This window comes from Pan troglodytes, chromosome 6 (genome assembly GCF_028858775.2).
Source record: "Pan troglodytes isolate AG18354 chromosome 6, NHGRI_mPanTro3-v2.0_pri, whole genome shotgun sequence".
NCBI classification, from domain to species: domain Eukaryota; kingdom Metazoa; phylum Chordata; class Mammalia; order Primates; family Hominidae; genus Pan; species Pan troglodytes.
In genome coordinates, this window is record NC_072404.2 from 117796639 (window position 1) to 117814152 (window position 17514).

Here is a 17514-nt window from a genome sequence, read left to right on the forward strand (position 1 = left end):
AAATTTAGCCGGGCGTGGTGGCATGTGCCTGTAGTCCCAGCTATTCAGGAGGCTGAGGCAGGACAATCACTTGAACCCAGGAGGTGGAGGTTGCAATGAGCCGAGATTGCACCACTGCACTCCAGCCTGGGTGACAGAGTGTGACTCTGTCTCAAAAAAAAATAATAAAAATAAAAATAAAAATAAAAATTAAAAAAAAAAAAAAGGGCTCGAGCATGAATTCACTCTTCAAGCCCAAATGATGGTTTGGGGAACAGGCAGTAGAGATTATTCATGAAGGACCATCTTCTTTTTTGGTACATACTACTTTGTGAGGAAAAGCATGTAGCTTTGATAGAGGAGAAAGGACAAATATGTTGTTTCTACGCTCTCCTCTCAGACCTCAGCCTGAATGCTAATACATGTGTGGTCACCAACATAAACAGTTAACTCACACTTGTACAGAATAATCCTGCTGAAGGGACTGTAGGAGAAAAACTAATCTCACCCTATTTATTTGACACAGGAGGCCATGGAAGTCCACAATCTCCCTTTCTAAAATGATACAGTGGCCTGGCATGGTGGCTCACACCTGTAATCCCAATGATTTGGGAGGCTGAGGCAGGCGAATTGCTTGAGCCCAAAAGTTCAAGACCAGCCTGGGCAACATGGGGAGACCTTGTCTCTAAAAATAATACAAAAATTAGCCAGGTATGGTGGCATGCACCTGTAGTCCCAGCTACTCGGGAAGCTGAAGAGGGAGGATGGTTAGAGCTCGGGAAGTTCAGGCTACAGCAAGCTGTGATCATGCCACTGCACTCTAGCCTGGGTGACAGAGTGAGACCCTGTCTTAAAAGTAAAAAAAAAAAAAAAAAAAAAAAAAAAAAGACACAGCAAGTTACCTACACAGCCAGTATGAGAGGTCAGCTCTTCTGACTTCTAGGCCTTCCACTACCTACATCATATTTTTATATCTGCAGGGTCCCAGAAACACTTGGATTGCATTGTTTTGGTGCTTTTGAGCATTAAAAGAAAGTGATTAAGAAGCCAAGTGCTAAGACAGGTAAATGATATATTATTTGAACGAGGAGAAAACTACCTAGAAACGTATTTTGTAATGACTACTTTTGCTTTGGCTCAAATCTCTTGTCTACAACTTACTTTCATAGTTATGGGAATGACTTCGAGTTCATTAACTTTTGATGAACTAAGATAACTAAGAGTATAAATACGGAAGCTGATTTTAAAAAGCAGGTCTTTTCAATATGAGAGAAGAATGTTCTATAAATCATGGGGCAGGCAGTTAAATTCCACTGTTATAGTTTTGTCTGTATTTGCTCAGAGACAGTTATATATTTTTAGAGTATCTGTAAGTCATTTTTCTGGAATTTTCTCTCTCCTCTTCCCTCTCTAGAAGAAAATAGTAATTAAAAAAAGAAAACACTAATCTATGTCTCAAACGAAAACAATCCAACTGATTTACAGGAAGAATAAACTTTTTTTTACCAACATTTTTGTTATAACAGAAACTCATTTCCTCTTAACTTTTTTATTTTATAAAAGAAAATATTAAATGCGTTAAACTCATACTATCAGGAATTAAAAAATACAGAACACCTCTGGTCACTATCAGGTTCCAATTCCATCAAAACCAAGACACTGTCTCTCAAATCCTAGAAAAATGTTCGTGACCTTTTAGGTGAAAAAACAAAGAGGCAGACTATGTATGATTCAAATTTTATTACAAAAATATATGTTTCTAAAATACAGACGTGCAAGCATGGACATCTGTAAATACCAAACACACGCGGGCTACCACAGGAGTGCGCCAGGGAGGCTTTAACTCTTTTATTATATGCTCTTCTGAACTTTTAATTTCTTTTTCCTTTTTCTTTTCTTTTTTTGAGACAGGGTGTCACTCTGTCACCCAGGCTAGAGTGGGTGACAATCATGGCTCACTGCAGCCTCCACCTCTCGGGCTCTGGTGATCTTCCCACCTCAGCCTCCTGAGTAGCTGGGACTACAGGGGTCTGCCATCACGCCTGCCAAATTTTTGTATTTTTAGTAAAGACGGGGTTTTACCATATTGCCCAGGATGGTCTCGAACTCCTGGGCTCGAGCACTCTGCCAGCCTCAGCTCTCAGAATGCTAGAATTACAGGTGTGAGCCACCGTGCACAATCTCCCCCCACCACCCCCACCCCCAGACAAGGTCTCATTCTGTCACCCAGGCTGGAGTGTAGTGGTGTGATCACAGCTCACTGCAGCCTCAAATCAACCTCCTGGGCTCAAGAGATCATCCTACCTCAGTTTCCTGAGTAGCTGAGGCTACAGGCACAGGATAACATGACCAGATAATTTAAAAAATTTTTTTTGTAGAGACAAGGTCTCACTACGTTGCCTATGCTTGAACTATTAATTTCTTATGATGCATGCTCTAGTTGTAATTTTAAGAAATTAAATATAGTGTTAAGCATTATGATGCTGCTAAAAATAACACTTTTTTGCATACTGAAAAGTGACACCATCATCAAATCTTCAACTCTAGGAGAAATGAACAGAATTCTATGGATTGGCCGCTAATATACTTCGTTTTGAGCTTTGACACGGATTCTGAATGACTCTGGACTGAATATTTATCAATTTTGTGTTTCCCATTGTTATCTATTTACTTCTTTATATTGATACAATGGTTAGTTGGAGAGGTATAATAATTGGGTAGGGGCATCACCCAGAATAATGAAGATAAAAATTTAGGTTGAAAACAAAAGACCACTTGTACAATTTCTGTGTGGCATCATTTGTTCTAGATCTACATTTCTATTTCTGGAAATACTCTAACCATAACAACAATGTCAGCCAACTTTCATTGAGCATTTATACTCTGTGCTTTACTCCTATTGACTCACTGAATCTTCATTACAACCCTGTGAAGGAACAAAGACAATCTGTTCTAGTGACAGAGAAAGAATGTGAACCCACACTGTCTAGCTTCAGAGCCCAAACTGAACAACTTCCTTAAATTAGAATACTGTGTTAGGTTCATATAAGTGATCATTTATATGCTCTTTTTGGTAGGTGTCAGACCCAAATTCCCTACTGTTTTATTTGGGGAAAACAAACATTGAGATGAATACCCTTCTATACTCCAGTATATCTTTTGGTTCAGAAATACATTCTAGACTGTGGTGAGTGCTATTCTCTATGGTATGGTGTGCACAGGAATGCACAGTGCACCCTGAGCCACCTGGATTCTCAAAGCTTCTAAGTGTTGAGCATCTCTACTTTACTATATCAAGTTGCTTTAATTTTCAGTCCACATGACAAATGCCAGATAACAAAAGTGGAATACTCTGCGTTCATTTCCTAACCTAATTAATTCCTCATTAGAACGTTAAACAAAATGGTGAAAACACAAATATGATGTGCATTACAGAAATACTTAAAATTTGTTCTTGTGTGCTCTGAGAGGGGCTGCCATTGTGACTAAATAAGTGCTGTTAACAATATTTATTGTTTTGTTCACAAGTGCTGTAGGTCTTCTGTATTTTAGCTGATTAATTAGGTGTTTGTTAGCAGGATTGGATCTAACCAGTGATGTGTGGCATGTCAGTGTGACTGGAAATAGACCAAAAAACACTGTCACACAGCCAGACTAAACTTGCTCCCTGGTCTCCGTGCTCAGAGGGTCAGCAAATTACTTCAGTGTTACAGCTGAATATTTTTGGCAAGAATGTGAAATAGAAACCCCAGTTTGGGGAGGAGGGAGGAAGGCTGGGAACAAAATGCTTTTATAATGGATGATCCACTGTGCCATCTGTGTCTGGAGGTATTTAAGAATTTTATTTTGACTTCATCTGACATCATGATTTTTAAAAGGATGTCAAAGCAGACATGGCATGAGTTCTTGCAGACTCTGTTTGAGTCCACAGATCATTTTAATCCTGTTTATTCTAAAATGACTTCCCTGTATGTTTATTAGACTCTTTGGATTCTAAAAGGCAAAAACCCCACACATGAGCTGTCATATTCATTTTTTTCTTCCACAACAAACTAACTGTCCTATAGCACAGATACTGAAAACTAACAATAATTCAGGTTTGAAAGTGGAAACCTAGGAAGATATAAAAATAATATATTTCAGTCTATTTTAATAATTGCCCCATCAGACACTAATAGAAAGACTGGAATTTCTGTGGATGGCTTAAGTCTGTATTACACATTTTCATGTAAAGTTAATCTAATGCACACTCTTTCCCAGGTCACACTGATTCATGAGAATTGGAGAGCCAGCAACAGAAGCCAGGCAGTGTGGTCCTAAGCTGAGGATGATGTTATACACTGTGAGAGGCAGTGCACATGGTCACAAGCAAAATCAGGTTGGTAAGGCTCACAGCGAATTACTGTAAGCCATAAAATCATCCAGGGTGGCTTTCTGATTATTAGCTTCAATTTCAAGAAGGAAGAGTGAGCAGGAATCCCAATGAATACGAGAAAGAATAAGACAGACAAAAATGTAAGCGCCGATCGGGCCAGGTGTGGTGGCTCATGTCTGTAATCCCAGCACTTTGGGAGGCCGAGGTGGGTAGATCACCTGAGGTCAGGAGTTCAAGATCAGCCTGACCAATGTGGTGAAACCCTATCTCTACTAAAATACAAAAAAGTGGCTGGGCATAGTGGTGGGCACCTGTAGTCCCAGCTACTCAGGAGGTTGAGACACAAGAATCGCTTGTACCTGGGAGGCAGAGGTTGCAGTGAGCCGAGATGGCACCACCACCCTCCAGCCTGGGTGACAGAGCGACTCTGTCTCAAAAAAAAAAAAAAAAGAGTGGGAAAAGACTCCCTTCTCTCCAAGTTTGACCACCTCATCTCAAACAGCCCTCACCCTGACCACTACCACTCGCTGTTCCCATAACCGGAGTTAATTTCTTCACAGTATTTATCACCTCCTGACATATTATAGATCTACTGTCTATATCCTGCACCCTACCTAGAATGTAAGCACCGCAGGGACAGGGGCTCTGTTCTGTTTTGTTCACACTATCTTCACAGCCTATAGCTTGAGACAGAGTAGGAATCCAAGTAATAATAATTTTTACTTCGTATTTTTTTAGAAATGGAGGTCTTACTATGTTGCCCAGGCTGGCCTCAAATTTCTGGGCTCTAGCAATCCTCCCACCTCAGCCTCTAGAGTAGCTGGGACTACAGATGTGTACCATTGCACCTGGCTCAAATTCAATAATTATTTGCTGAATTAAAGAATGAATTAATGGAGTCTCTCCTCTCATAAACGTTTTAACTGAAAACATTTTATGCCAGTATTTCAATTGCTAATATACTGGTAATAGTGGGTACAAACAGGGTAGGATTTTTTAAAGGCAGTTCTATAAATAATGAGCAAGTAAATAACTGAAAGACAAAGAATAAAGCATCTTACCAAACTAGCAGCCCCAGAAGACAACCTCTAGGCCAGCCAACACCAGTTTACTTTTCTTCCAGCGTTAGTCCTCAGCCAGACGCCAGTGAGGCTACCAGATAATAAGAATCAGCAGAGGTGCTTACAGATTTTGATTCTTAGTTTTCATTCTACAGATTACCACTCTAAAACTTTCTCCATTTCTCCTCCAAAAATGGTTCCAGCAGTTAAAAAATAATCCTTAGCTTCTGGAAAGACATTTTCCCCCATCCTTCCCCATTCCCAGGTCCTCAGGGTACCACCTACCTGTGATTTTACCCAGACTGGTTTTCTGGAAGTCAGGGTTCCTCAGCTCTTCAGTGCTTGCAGATTTCATGACAGAGTTGATAGACGACAGGGTGCTGATGAGCTGAGAGTTGAGGGAGCCAATCTGTGAGTGAGGCTCCCCGAAAGCTTCTGCCAGTTCACTATAGTTCTCAGCCAGCAGTGTCTGCTGTTCTGCCAGCAGCTTCTGGATGCACTCAATGTAGTGATCCAGGCCGGTCATCATTCCAGGTGGAGCTTGAGGCTGGGAGTTCTCCAGAGATTCCCCTACAGGGTCATCCCCAACCCCCACGCTCCTTCTGCTGGCTGTCAGCCCCACAGTCAACTGTGGTGGCCCACAAGCTATGGTCCTCATTTTGAGACCAATCAGATAGTTGTCGTTAATATTTATCTGCCCCACACCTGACTCTTTGGTCTTTACAGCTGATGGCCTGTCAAACCCAGAATGGCCAGAAAGCAACGTTCCAACACCAATGGACCGCGTCTTGGTGGAGGAGTTGATGTCCTTGACACGGCCTTCTCCTACAGCTACTGTCCGTGTCTCCACAGTCTGGGTGCTGGTCTGCTTGTCCCAAGTGCTTAGACAAGTGTTGGTGCAGGACTCTATGAGGGTGGCCGTCTCGGTGTTGGTGAACTGGTGCACCTGTTCCAAATCCGTGCTAATGTCCTGGTCTGCAGTACGAGGCACTGCCATGACGGCAGCTTCCACCTGGCTAACAGCCTCAGTGTTCACGCCCTGGGAGGTGCACTCCTTTGGAGAGCAGACGGTCACGTCAACAGAACAATCTCCACAACCGATAGACCGCACTTCTTTGAGATTCAAGTTTGTCTTGAGGAGTGTGAGGTCGTTCACAGACTCCTCTGTGTTGCTGCCTGTTTCGCAGACGCTGACTTCCACACTCACACTCTTGTCACACATTTCCACAGACCTCCCAGCACATCGGTCATGCATTTCCACCCTCTCCTTAACAATCCACCAATTCATAGGCAGCTCAGGCCCTACGACTTTATTCTTACATTCGGGCTGGCAGGAGATGCCTACACTGTTTGTTTCCACGGAGGTCCCAACACACGTGTCCACCGGGTCCATGTGACTGCCGACCATTTGGTCTCTGGTCTGCACCACTGCCTCCACCACCTTACTGAAAACAAGCGGCTGGGCCATCGTGGCTTTGTCAACCTTTTTCCTCAATCCAGCAGCCTGCAGCTCTTGTTTTAGTTTAGTCATCTCCCGGTCATGGGTGGTTTCTCTAAGCTGTACTTCTAGGCGATAGATCTTTTCCTTTAAGGCTTCTATGGTCTGCTGTTGCAGCTCAATTTCTTTGTCAGCTTCAGTCATCACTTCAAGCATGGCCTCTGTCATGCTGACCCCACAATTTCTCATCTCAACAAGTGTCCCTACAGCTGCATCCTTACAGGACCTGGAGCCTCTGTGGTACACGACGATGTCGTTCATGTTCTCCTCAGCACCCACAGCCACAGACCGGCACTCTCCATTCTCCCTGAGCTCTGAGGAGGCCTCACAGCTGCTGTCCTGGATCTTCTGCTCCAGGGCTTGCATGTCTGCTGTAAGCTACCGGAACTCCTTTATCCTCTGCGTGCTCTGTTCTACGGTCTCCATTTCTTCCTCCTCATAGTCAATGTATAATTCCCCGCCACTTCTTCGGGCCCGGGAGAGCTGTTCCAGCTGGGAGGCCTTCCCCGCACTGTAGGACCGCTTCCTCACACCACAGACATTGTTCTGGGATGCAGCCCTTTGGTTTTTCAGCTGTGAGACCAACTGCCTTTTCTCTTCTTGTAAGACAGAGATCTTTACCTGAAGCACAGGGATGGTTCGCACCTGCTCCTCCAGCTCCCTCAGGCGTTTCAGAGCAATGGCCATCTGCTCGCGGATGTGCTGCAGGTGCATGGGGCTCACGTTGGTCACTGGGGTGGAGATCCCTGAGCTCAGGGGGCTGTGGCGGATGGGGCTCCCCATGGAGGAAGTGGTGGGAGCAGCTGGGGCATAGCTACCATAATCCCCATTACCTTGGTATCCATTCTGAAGCTGGTGCATGGCAGGATTGTGGTTTCCAGAACCCACAAAAGAAGGGAGGGAGCTTGTGGAGCCCATGCCTCCAAAACTGGCCAGCCTGGGCCTTCTGAACTCACCCGGTGTCATCTGCATGGTGGCTCTCTCCTGTTCCAGTCTTCTCCGGGTCTCCATCAGTGTCTTGGTGACATGAAGGTTATGCTTTGGGAGTTGTGGTGAGGGAGGTGGCAGCTGTCGATTTTCTGGGATGGTAAGAAAAGGGAGTGAGGTCTCCAGAGGGGGAGGTGGCTTTGAGATTGGAGTTGATGTAAATTGACTTCTGGCTATGAGGAAGTTGGGGCACTGCTTGTTGTCATCACTGTTGGAGGATGAGAGGGATTCAGTGGAAGTCCATATACCTTGCTGACCAGATGTGGTCCTGGGTTCTGGGCATGGCACGGACGGCTTCCGCCTCTTCTGGATGTTCAGTCTTTTGATGGTATTTCCCTTCTGTATGTCATCCACATATTTGAGGAAATCTAAGTCCAGTTGATAACCATAGGGGGTCTCCACAAAGTAAGGGTCTTTCTGTTCCTTGTCCTGGTCTCCATTGAGAATATCACCTGCTTTTCCTAGAAAAGGGAGAAAAGAATATTATAATGACATGCAATACACCTAATGGTAAAAACTAATATTTGTGTTTGTTGCAGTACAGCAAGCTGGTATGATTTTAAGAGTTGACACACCTATATTTTGAACCTGGATCTACAACAGCTGGGTAAGCAAGTTTGTTTTGTTTTTTTTTTGAGACAGGTCATTCTGTCACCCAGGCTGGAGCTGCAATGGCATGATCTCGGTTCACTGCAGCCTCCGTCTCCTGGGATCAAGCAATTCTCCTACCTCAGCCTCCTGAGTTGCTGGGATTACAGGGGTGCACCACCACGCCTGGCTAATTTTTACACTTTTAGTAGAGACAGGGTTTCACTATGTTGGGCAGGCTGGTCTCGAACTCCTGACCTTAGGTGATCCACCCAACCTGGCCTCCCAAAGTGCTGGGATTACAGGCGTGAGCCACTGTGCCCGGCTTGGGTAAGCAAGTTAATAAACCTCTCTTAACTTCAGTTTCTCCCTGAGTAAAAATGGAGATGCAAATATTTAACTCAGGCTTAAAAACAATGTAATGAGATAATGATTGTATTATTTTTTAAAATTGTATCTTAGATTCAGGGAGTACATGTGCAGGCTTGTTACAAGGATATATTGTGTAATGATGAGCTTTGAGCTTCTAGTGTACACATCACCCAAATAGTGAACACCGTACTCAATAGGTAATTTTTCAACCCTCACTCTCCTCTTTCCCCACTTTTGTAGTCTAAAATGTCTACTATTTCCATCTTTATGTCCATCAGTACTCAGAGATAATGATTAACGAGACAAGCACATAGTAAGTCCTTACTAAATATTTTTAAAAGAATTCATTATAAAAGACACGAAAGGCTGGGCATGGTGCTCACTCCTGTAATCCTAGCACTTTGGGAGGCCAAGGCGGGTGGATCACCTGAGGTCAAGAGTTTGAGACCAGCCTGGCCAACATGGGGTAAAACCTCGTCTCTACTAAAAATAAAAAATTGGCTGGGCATGGTGGCAGGCGCCTGTAATCCCAGTTACTTGGGAGGCTGAGGCAGGAGAATTGCTTGAATCCAGGAGGTGGAGGTTGCAGTGAGGCGAGGTCACACCGTTGCATTCTAGCCTGGGCAATAGAGCAAAAACTCCATCTCAATAAAAAAAAAATAAAAAAAAATAAAAAAAAAAAAGACATGAAAGCATTGTCCAGTAGATAATTTCATTGGTCATCTACAGTCTCTTGGAATATAGACAGCAGACATTAAGATTCCTGTTTTTCAAAGTGTTATCTGAGGCACACAAAAAAACTAAAAGTCAGTAGCAGACAGACAAAGTCAGCAGCATAACCAGGAGGCCTGGGATGAGATGTCCCTGCTGCTGTCTTTTGCAGACTGGGCTGCCTTTCTAAATGGAGGTCAAGGGCACTCAGCTCCTGACTACCTCCATGGGCTTACAATTTGCCTTGGCACCTCCCTGGCTGAGAAAGCTGGGGCATGGGATATTTAGTGATTAACTCTGGCAGCATGAGTAGAAGCACACAGAAGAAAGACTTCAACTCTATTTTGTGTTTTCCACTTCTCAGTTTCTCTCCTCATTTAAAAACAAAACCAAACCCTGTCTTAACTGTAGGAAAAGTTTTCTCTGTGTTGACTTCTTTTGGACAAAACATTCCCTATCCCAGGAACACCTTGTTTTGTATTGTCATGAGTTCAAACAGATGCAAAGAATGAAGATAAGGGCAAAACCTACATACTCCAACCACTGGATCATGTGGCACTCAGTAAATACTACTTAAGGCTAAACCAGACATTTAAAAGAGGAAACACAAGAACATTTCAAAGCGCAGACCTTGTCGCTGACCTGGGCTATGCATTTCAAACTTAAAAGCAAGGTCATTTTTATTTTTTTAAATTGTAGGATCAGGTCATGTGTTGTTTTCCCAGAGCCACGCTAATAAGCTGTGCATTTTTAGAGCTATGGAAAGAACTCAAAAGCAATGAGTGAAAATGTAAGCCATCAGTCTCCTTGCCCTCTCCTGAGTATACAAACCCACTTCACTGCTGTCCAGTTTGAAGTAACTTCCAGCAAACCTGGTTGCTGTCTGCCCTCCCAACCCCCAGCACTGCCGAACATTTACACCCGACAGTGTGAATGCTATGAAGAACACTTCTGCTTCCATCTGCCCGCTTTCTTCCCAAATGTTGGAAAGAAAGTACAAAAATAAGATTGCCAAGCAGAGGAATAAAAAGGACATATATTCCTTACGTCCCAATTTAAAACAATATTAAATTGCTCTAGCTGTTCGATTCTAACACGTGTGGGAAGTGAATTCTATGTGAAAGAAGTACCCAGCAGCAGTCATGCTCTAGCCTAAGAATGGTAGGGCTGGTCGGGAGTGCTGTGCCTGGAAACTTGTGCTCGTGTTAATAGCACGTAGCTGTCCTTCTCTCTTTCCCTTTTAACTTTCATCTCCACATGGAGAAGGTGATCACTCAAAATATGCAGCCAGACCTGTTTCCAGTACTGTCTGAAATTCCATTAACAAAGAGAAACTGCAGCTTGGGTGTCAGGCAGGCTGATCTGGCCCTCCCGGGATGTGTGTGTGAGCCGGCGAGTCTAAGCTGGACTCCTGTAGACCTGTGGGGTCGCTGCGGTGGAGTAAAGTGGCCAAGCAGCGCACAGCCTTCCCGGCCGGCCACCCTCGCCCAGGCCCCCCTGGAATTCGGCCAGCGGTGACCGCCCCACGCCACTCGCAGCTCACCTACCAGGTGGCGCCCGCTGCGCTCCCTGCCAGCCCGCGCTGCACCGCACACCAGCTCGCTCCCAGCTCACCCGGACCCAGCCTCAGACGTCCTCGATCCTCACCCCATAAGGAAAAGTTTCAACATTCGTGTAAACTTGGCCGGCCACGCACAAATGCCATAGGCTGAGTTTTCACCAATGAAGTCTCCCTCCGGCCGCAGTGACACCACCCCCACCACACTCAGCTGTTCCGCATTCCCTGTTTTCTTAATGAAAACAGGAAACCGGTATCTTCTGAAAATGTGTGTTCTTCACTCCCGTTTTGCCAGTTGATTTTTAAATAAAGCTAGCACTTCAAGCATCTCTACAGAGAGGCTCTGTTTTTCCTATACTAGTCACTTCTTCATGAAAGAGTCTGTGTCCTCCTGCTCAGCCCTCGGTCACCTGAGGAGGTGCAGAGGTACAATCAGCCCCGCTGTTCTCTGTGGGTTCTCAGGATCCCAGCAGCACTCACTGGTTTCAGAGCACTGCCTGACTCTTCTCAGCCCTGGGCTTATGACACGTGGCAAGTCCTTTATCACTAATTTCAACTGAGCCTTTGCCACTGATGAAAGCTTCTTCTTAAAAAATGAAAGAAAAACAAACCTTTTTCCAGATACAAAAGTAGTACATGCTTGTAAAATATTAAAACAAAAGAAAAAAGCCACATACAGATAATTTAAAGAACGTAAAAAAAAGGGCACTCAGATCTTACCATCAAGTGGCAAGCGTTAATATTTTGGTGTAACTCCTACTTTTTCTATGTATTTCCTAACATAGCTGCTTTTCCCACTTGAGGATTTTCAGCAGGAAAGATGAACTGACTCAACATCAGTATTTAAAACACAACAAAACTTATCACAGTTTTTACCAAAACCTAACTGGTCCATCTTTAGTTATTTCTTTAGTTCACCTTGTAGAAATCACAAAAAACATGTATCACGTTAAATTACCCCCAAATGAACTTTGGACTTCTGGGAATCAGGAGAGGTTAGAATTTAACCAAGTTAGGCTTGCTTATTTCCTAATACTGCTCAAACCAGGCTACCCAAAGGACTTGTAATTCAAGTTTCATTCTCCAGCAAGTAAAAAAGTAAGATGTGTTTTCAAGGTGTCATTTTCACAAACAATTGTCCATGGTAAAAATTATTCTACAATAAAACTACCCGGTGTCATTATTTTTTTAATATCCTGTTTTCTAGTGTATGTTTACATACATCAACATAAATTAGGCACTTATGAGTCCCTGATTTATTTCCCAACTTTAACAAGACCAAAACACTTTTTTGTCTTTTGTACCAGACTATAAGCACCCAGAGAGCAAAAAATTTAATTAAAAAAAATTTTTTTTGGAGAGCACGCTGGCTCACGCCTGTAATCCCAGCACTTTGGGAGATCAAGGAGGGTGGATCACTTGAAGGTCAGAAGCTCGAGACCAACATGGTGAAACCCCATCTCTACTAAAAATATAAAAAATTACCCAAGCATAGTGGCGGGCACCTGTAATCCCAGCTACTTGGGAGGCTGAGGCAGGAGAATCGCTTGAACCTGGGAGGTGAAAGTTGCAGTGAGCCAAGATCACACACATTGCACTCCAGCCTGGGCAACAAGAGCAAAACTTCATCTCCACCCCCACCCCCCCAAAAAAAATATACCTTTTTTTTTTTCATTGCTTCCTCTCCCAACCACACACCAATTATCAACATGCTGGGAAGAAAGGAGATGTTTGACAAGGTTTATTGAAGGAATAAATAACTGAATATATAGTATAACATAATAAACTTGCTAGAGTGCAGTGGCGCCATCTTGGCTCACTGCAACCTCCACCTCCCTGGTTCAAGGGATTCTCCTGCCTCAGCCTCCTGAGGAGCTGGGATTACAGGCGTGTGCCACCACGCCCAGCTAATTTTTGTATTTTTAGTAGAGATGGGGTTTCACTATGTTGGCCAGGCTGGTCTCAAACTCCTGACCTCAGGTAATCTGCCTGCCTTGGCCTCCCAAAGTGCTGGGATTACAGCTGTGAGCCACTGAGCCTGGCCAACAGTATAAGATAATAAACTTTGAAAAACATCTTGATGCTCTGAAGACAGAAGTTGTTCGTTAAATATTAGTGTTAAGGACATTTCTTACATGATACTGTTTCAGTTGTTAGCTTTAGGTTGTGGAATTATAGATGATTTTTATTCTTTATATTTTATAATTTTTACAACACATGGGTATTGCTTTTTTTTTTTTTTTTTTTTTTTTTTGAGACAAGGTCCAACTCTGTTGCCCAGGCTGGAGTGCAGTGGTGCGATCATGGCTCACTATAGTCTCTATCTCCTGGGCTCAAGTGATCCTCCCACCTCAGCTTCCTGAGTAGCTGGGAACTGTAGGTATGTAGCACCACGCCTGGCTAATTTTAATTTTTTAAAATTATTTTTAATAGAGATGAGGTCTTGCTATTTTGCTCAGGCTGGTCTTGAACTCCTGGCCTCAAGCAATCCTCCCACCTCAGCCTCTCAACATGCTGGGATTACAGGTATAAGCCACTATACCTGGCCTGGGCATTTGTCTTAAAATATATTACAAGAAGTCACTGTTTGGAAGGCAAATGGAATTGACTGCAATAAACTGAGAAAGTTCACTTGGGAGGTGAATGAATGGGGGTGGCCATGGCAAAGACAGCTTGATGTTCTTTAGTATGCATTATCCCCTCCTTCCACACTAATAGGGGCAAATAAAAGTCTGTAAGCAGAAGTGTCATGTAGTATACCCCAGGAACCTCCATTAAAAAACACAGAAATAATCCTTTCACCTATGTTCTTCTTTGTGCCTTCCTCCATCCTGCTGCCTGGAATGCAGATGTGATGACTAGAACACTAGTGTAACTTTGAAACATGAGTTCATATCTAGGGGTGGAGGAACGATGTACTAGAAGGAACTTGGGCTTCAAAGGACTTTGTGGATCAGAGCTACTATAACATTTCTGAAAAGCCTACCTCTATACTTTTAAGTGAAAGAGATATAAAGGTCCATTTTGTTTTAGCTATCGTTTGTTTTGGGTCTTGTTTACTTGGAGTTACACTGAATTCTAACAGGTACTACAGTTCTTCCCCCTTCCCCTCTCAAAAATTAAGACTAGATCTTAAAAAGGAGAAAGATGCTAAATTATTAACTGGAAAAGCGTTACAATAAAACTTAAATTATTAATTCAGGATCAAGAGGAAGTATAAAAACAACAGTTTTGGCCGGGCACAGGAGCTCACGCCTGTAATCCCAGCACTTTGGGAGGCCAAGGTGGGCAGATTGCCTGAGGTCAGGAGTTCAAGACCAGTCTGTCCAACATGGTGAAACCAGGTCTCTACTAAAAATGCAAAAAATTTAGCTGGGCATGGTGGTGTGCACCTGTAATCCCAGCTATTCAGGAGGCTGAGGCAGGGGAATTGCTTGAACCAGAGAGGTGGAGGTTGCAGTGTGTCAAGATCACGCCACTGCATTCCACACTGGGTGACAGAGCAAGACTCCATCTCAAAAAAAAAAAGCAGTTTAAAAAAAAAAAATCTACCTGGGTTATAAAGAGACTCTTAACTAAGCCTTTTTGGACTAACAGAACTATGCCTGCTTTTGCACAGTCAAAATTCCACTGGCTATATCTGCAACTGAAATCCTGAGAGTAATAGCTTCCAACTAAATATTCTGGAATTGGAGGGCTGTCCCTGGTATTTACAAGAATTTTTTGAATGTCTGGAAATCCAGTGGTGGAGACTGCTCCTGGCACCACCTCTACCTTCATTATATAAACATTTATTGAAAGCTTAATTGGCTACAGAAAATGGTCCTATTCAGTGGAAGGAGTAAGAGGAAAAATTTATAAGAAATAAAATGAGATATAGTCTAGCTGAGAGATGACTACCAAACACCCTTAACATAACACTAATTGAGATCAGTGACAAAGGCATAGATCAACAATGCAGGCCATGAGTGGAGGCTCATTGCCTGTAATCCTAGCACTTTGGGAGGCCAGGGTGGGCAGTTCACTTGAGATCAGGAGTTCGAGACCAGCCTGGCTAACATGGTGAAACCCTGTCTCTACTAAAAATACAAAAATTAGCTGGGTGTGGTGGCACATGCCTGTAAACCCAGCTACTTGGGAGGCTGAGGCAGGAGAATCGCTTGAACCTGGGAGGCGGAGGCTACAGTGAACCGAGATTGCACCACCGCATTCCAGCCTGGGCAACAGAGAGAGACTCTGTCTGAAAAAACCCCAAAAAACAACAACCCCGCCCCCACTCCAAAAAACCAAAACACAATGCAGTATGAAAGTATGTAAACTAGTGATCAAAACAGAACCCAGTTAATGAGAGATGAGTTCTGAAGACAAGGTAAATGACAAGAGTAAAAAGGTGAAGAGCCAGGGCAGAACCTGTTGGTGCTGCTGAAGGAATGCCAAGGTTAGACAAGGGGAAGAAGATGAGTACAGGAGAGGCCACCAATCTCACATCCTGGAGCAGGGCAAGTTTTTCCACTGAAACTAGGGGCTAAAAGTCATCAACAAAGATCGTCTTGACAATTGTGTGTGCGTGAGACTGATGTAGGGAAAGAGGCTAAATTCAATAGGACCAGTTAAAATGTTATAATACCCAGTGGGAAGTGCAGACCAAATAAAACATTTATTCACACATTCGACTTACATTATAATTGATATTGATAATAAAGGCACATGAATTAATATCTACTTTCTGTCTCTGTCTCTCTTTCTCTATCTCTCTAGTTTTCTGTGGATCTTCACTTACTATTTACCATGCACTGTTCTAGGAGCTGGGGACACCGAACAAAATGGACAAAGTCTCTGCTCTCACAAGGCTCACAGTCTAGTGGGGATGGGGTGCATAGAAAAGTAATTAAAGGCAGAAGTGAAGCAAACAGCTACATGACAGCTGGCATTGCCAGAATTTATACCAGTGTCTCAAGGTAAGTGGATGGCCTGCTAACTAACACTGGGCTCCATGTTGTCTTAGGTTGGCATCATCTCTGAGCCAACTCACTCCTAGACACCAAGGGTCACAGAGTCCATTTCCTCCCTCTCGCTCCCAACTAAGTTTGCACAGTCTGCAATTTGGGGTAACCAAACACCAATGCAACGGCATCAATTAGAGAAAACTCTCCAAGTTCAGACCAAATTCCTATGTGTTCAGAGAAAAGGTGAAATCAACAAACTGATGGCAAGTCTGCTCCTTATTTATATATTTATCTCCTATAAAACTTAGTGCTCTGTGAGAGGGGCCCAATTTACTGCCTCAAGAACAGTGCGAAATTTGCTTGCAATTCTTCTGCATTAACAAAGTGAAATGGAGTTATGGATATTTCAAAAATCATTTCATCTAGATTCATAAAGTACTATATGATTTTAACTTTTAATGAAACTAAACTTGCTGTCCAAATAATACATGGTTTTGAAAGACATAAAAATTAACGTACTCACCAGGAAGAAGATTAGATCGCAGGAAACTAGTCGAGTACTAACCTGCTAGCAGTGATTCTCAACTGGAGGTAATTTTTCTTTTAAACCAACCAAACGAGGCGTGGAGGTGATTTTGCCCCCGCAAAGGGACATTTGGCAATGCCTGAAGATATTTATCGTTGTCACTGCTTGGGGTGCTACCCGAATCTAGTGTGTAGAGGCCAGAGCTGCTGCACACATTTTGCCATGCACAAGACAGGCCCTCCTTCCCCCAACAAAGAATTATCTAGCTCATAATGTCAGTAGCGCTGAGGCTGAGAAAGCCTGTGCTGGGGACAGCGAGAAGAATAAAAATTCACAGATAGCAACTGAAATTTTGGCCATATAATCTGTATTCTTCCATTGGGCACGGAGGCTCATGCCTGTAATCCCAGCACTTTGGGAGGCCAAGGCGGGTGGATCACCTGAGGTGGGGAGTTCGAGACCAGGCTGACCAACATGGAGAAACCCCACCTCTACTAAAAATACAAAATTAGCCCAGCATGGTGGTGCATGCCTGTAATCCCAGGTACTTGCGAGGCTGAGGCAGGAAAATTGCTTGAGCCTGTGAGGCAGAGGTTGTGGTGAGCCAAGATCATGACATTGCACTCCAGCCTGGGCAAGAGTGAAACTCCATCTCAAAAAAAAAAAAAAAATCTGTAGTCTTCAAGTCTTTCATTTCCTACTGGGGCCAATAACACTATGCTCAAGTGCTCAAGTGATAAAAGATGCCACTTTTGAGTAAAGAAAAGCATTCAATACTTTCTACATACTCTACCACAATGAGCCATTCTTTAATATGAGCAAAAAGCACTGGGGTGAAATAATGTGTCCTGTGGACTTTAAAATGGAGGAGACTTTGATATTATTACTTTATCTATTAATTAGGACACTCTGA

The 17514-nt window shown here is 43.4% G+C and overlaps 1 protein-coding gene and 1 pseudogene across 2 annotated transcripts in view; one reads left to right on the plus strand and one right to left on the minus strand.

Annotated features, from left to right (window-relative positions):
- Positions 1–17514, plus strand: part of LOC112209800 (sterile alpha motif domain-containing protein 11-like) — a 231895-nt gene that overhangs the window by 117754 nt on the left and 96627 nt on the right. The window lies entirely within an intron of this gene.
- LOC464963 (KN motif and ankyrin repeat domain-containing protein 1-like) overlaps positions 1–17514 on the minus strand; it is a 146624-nt pseudogene that overhangs the window by 20748 nt on the left and 108362 nt on the right.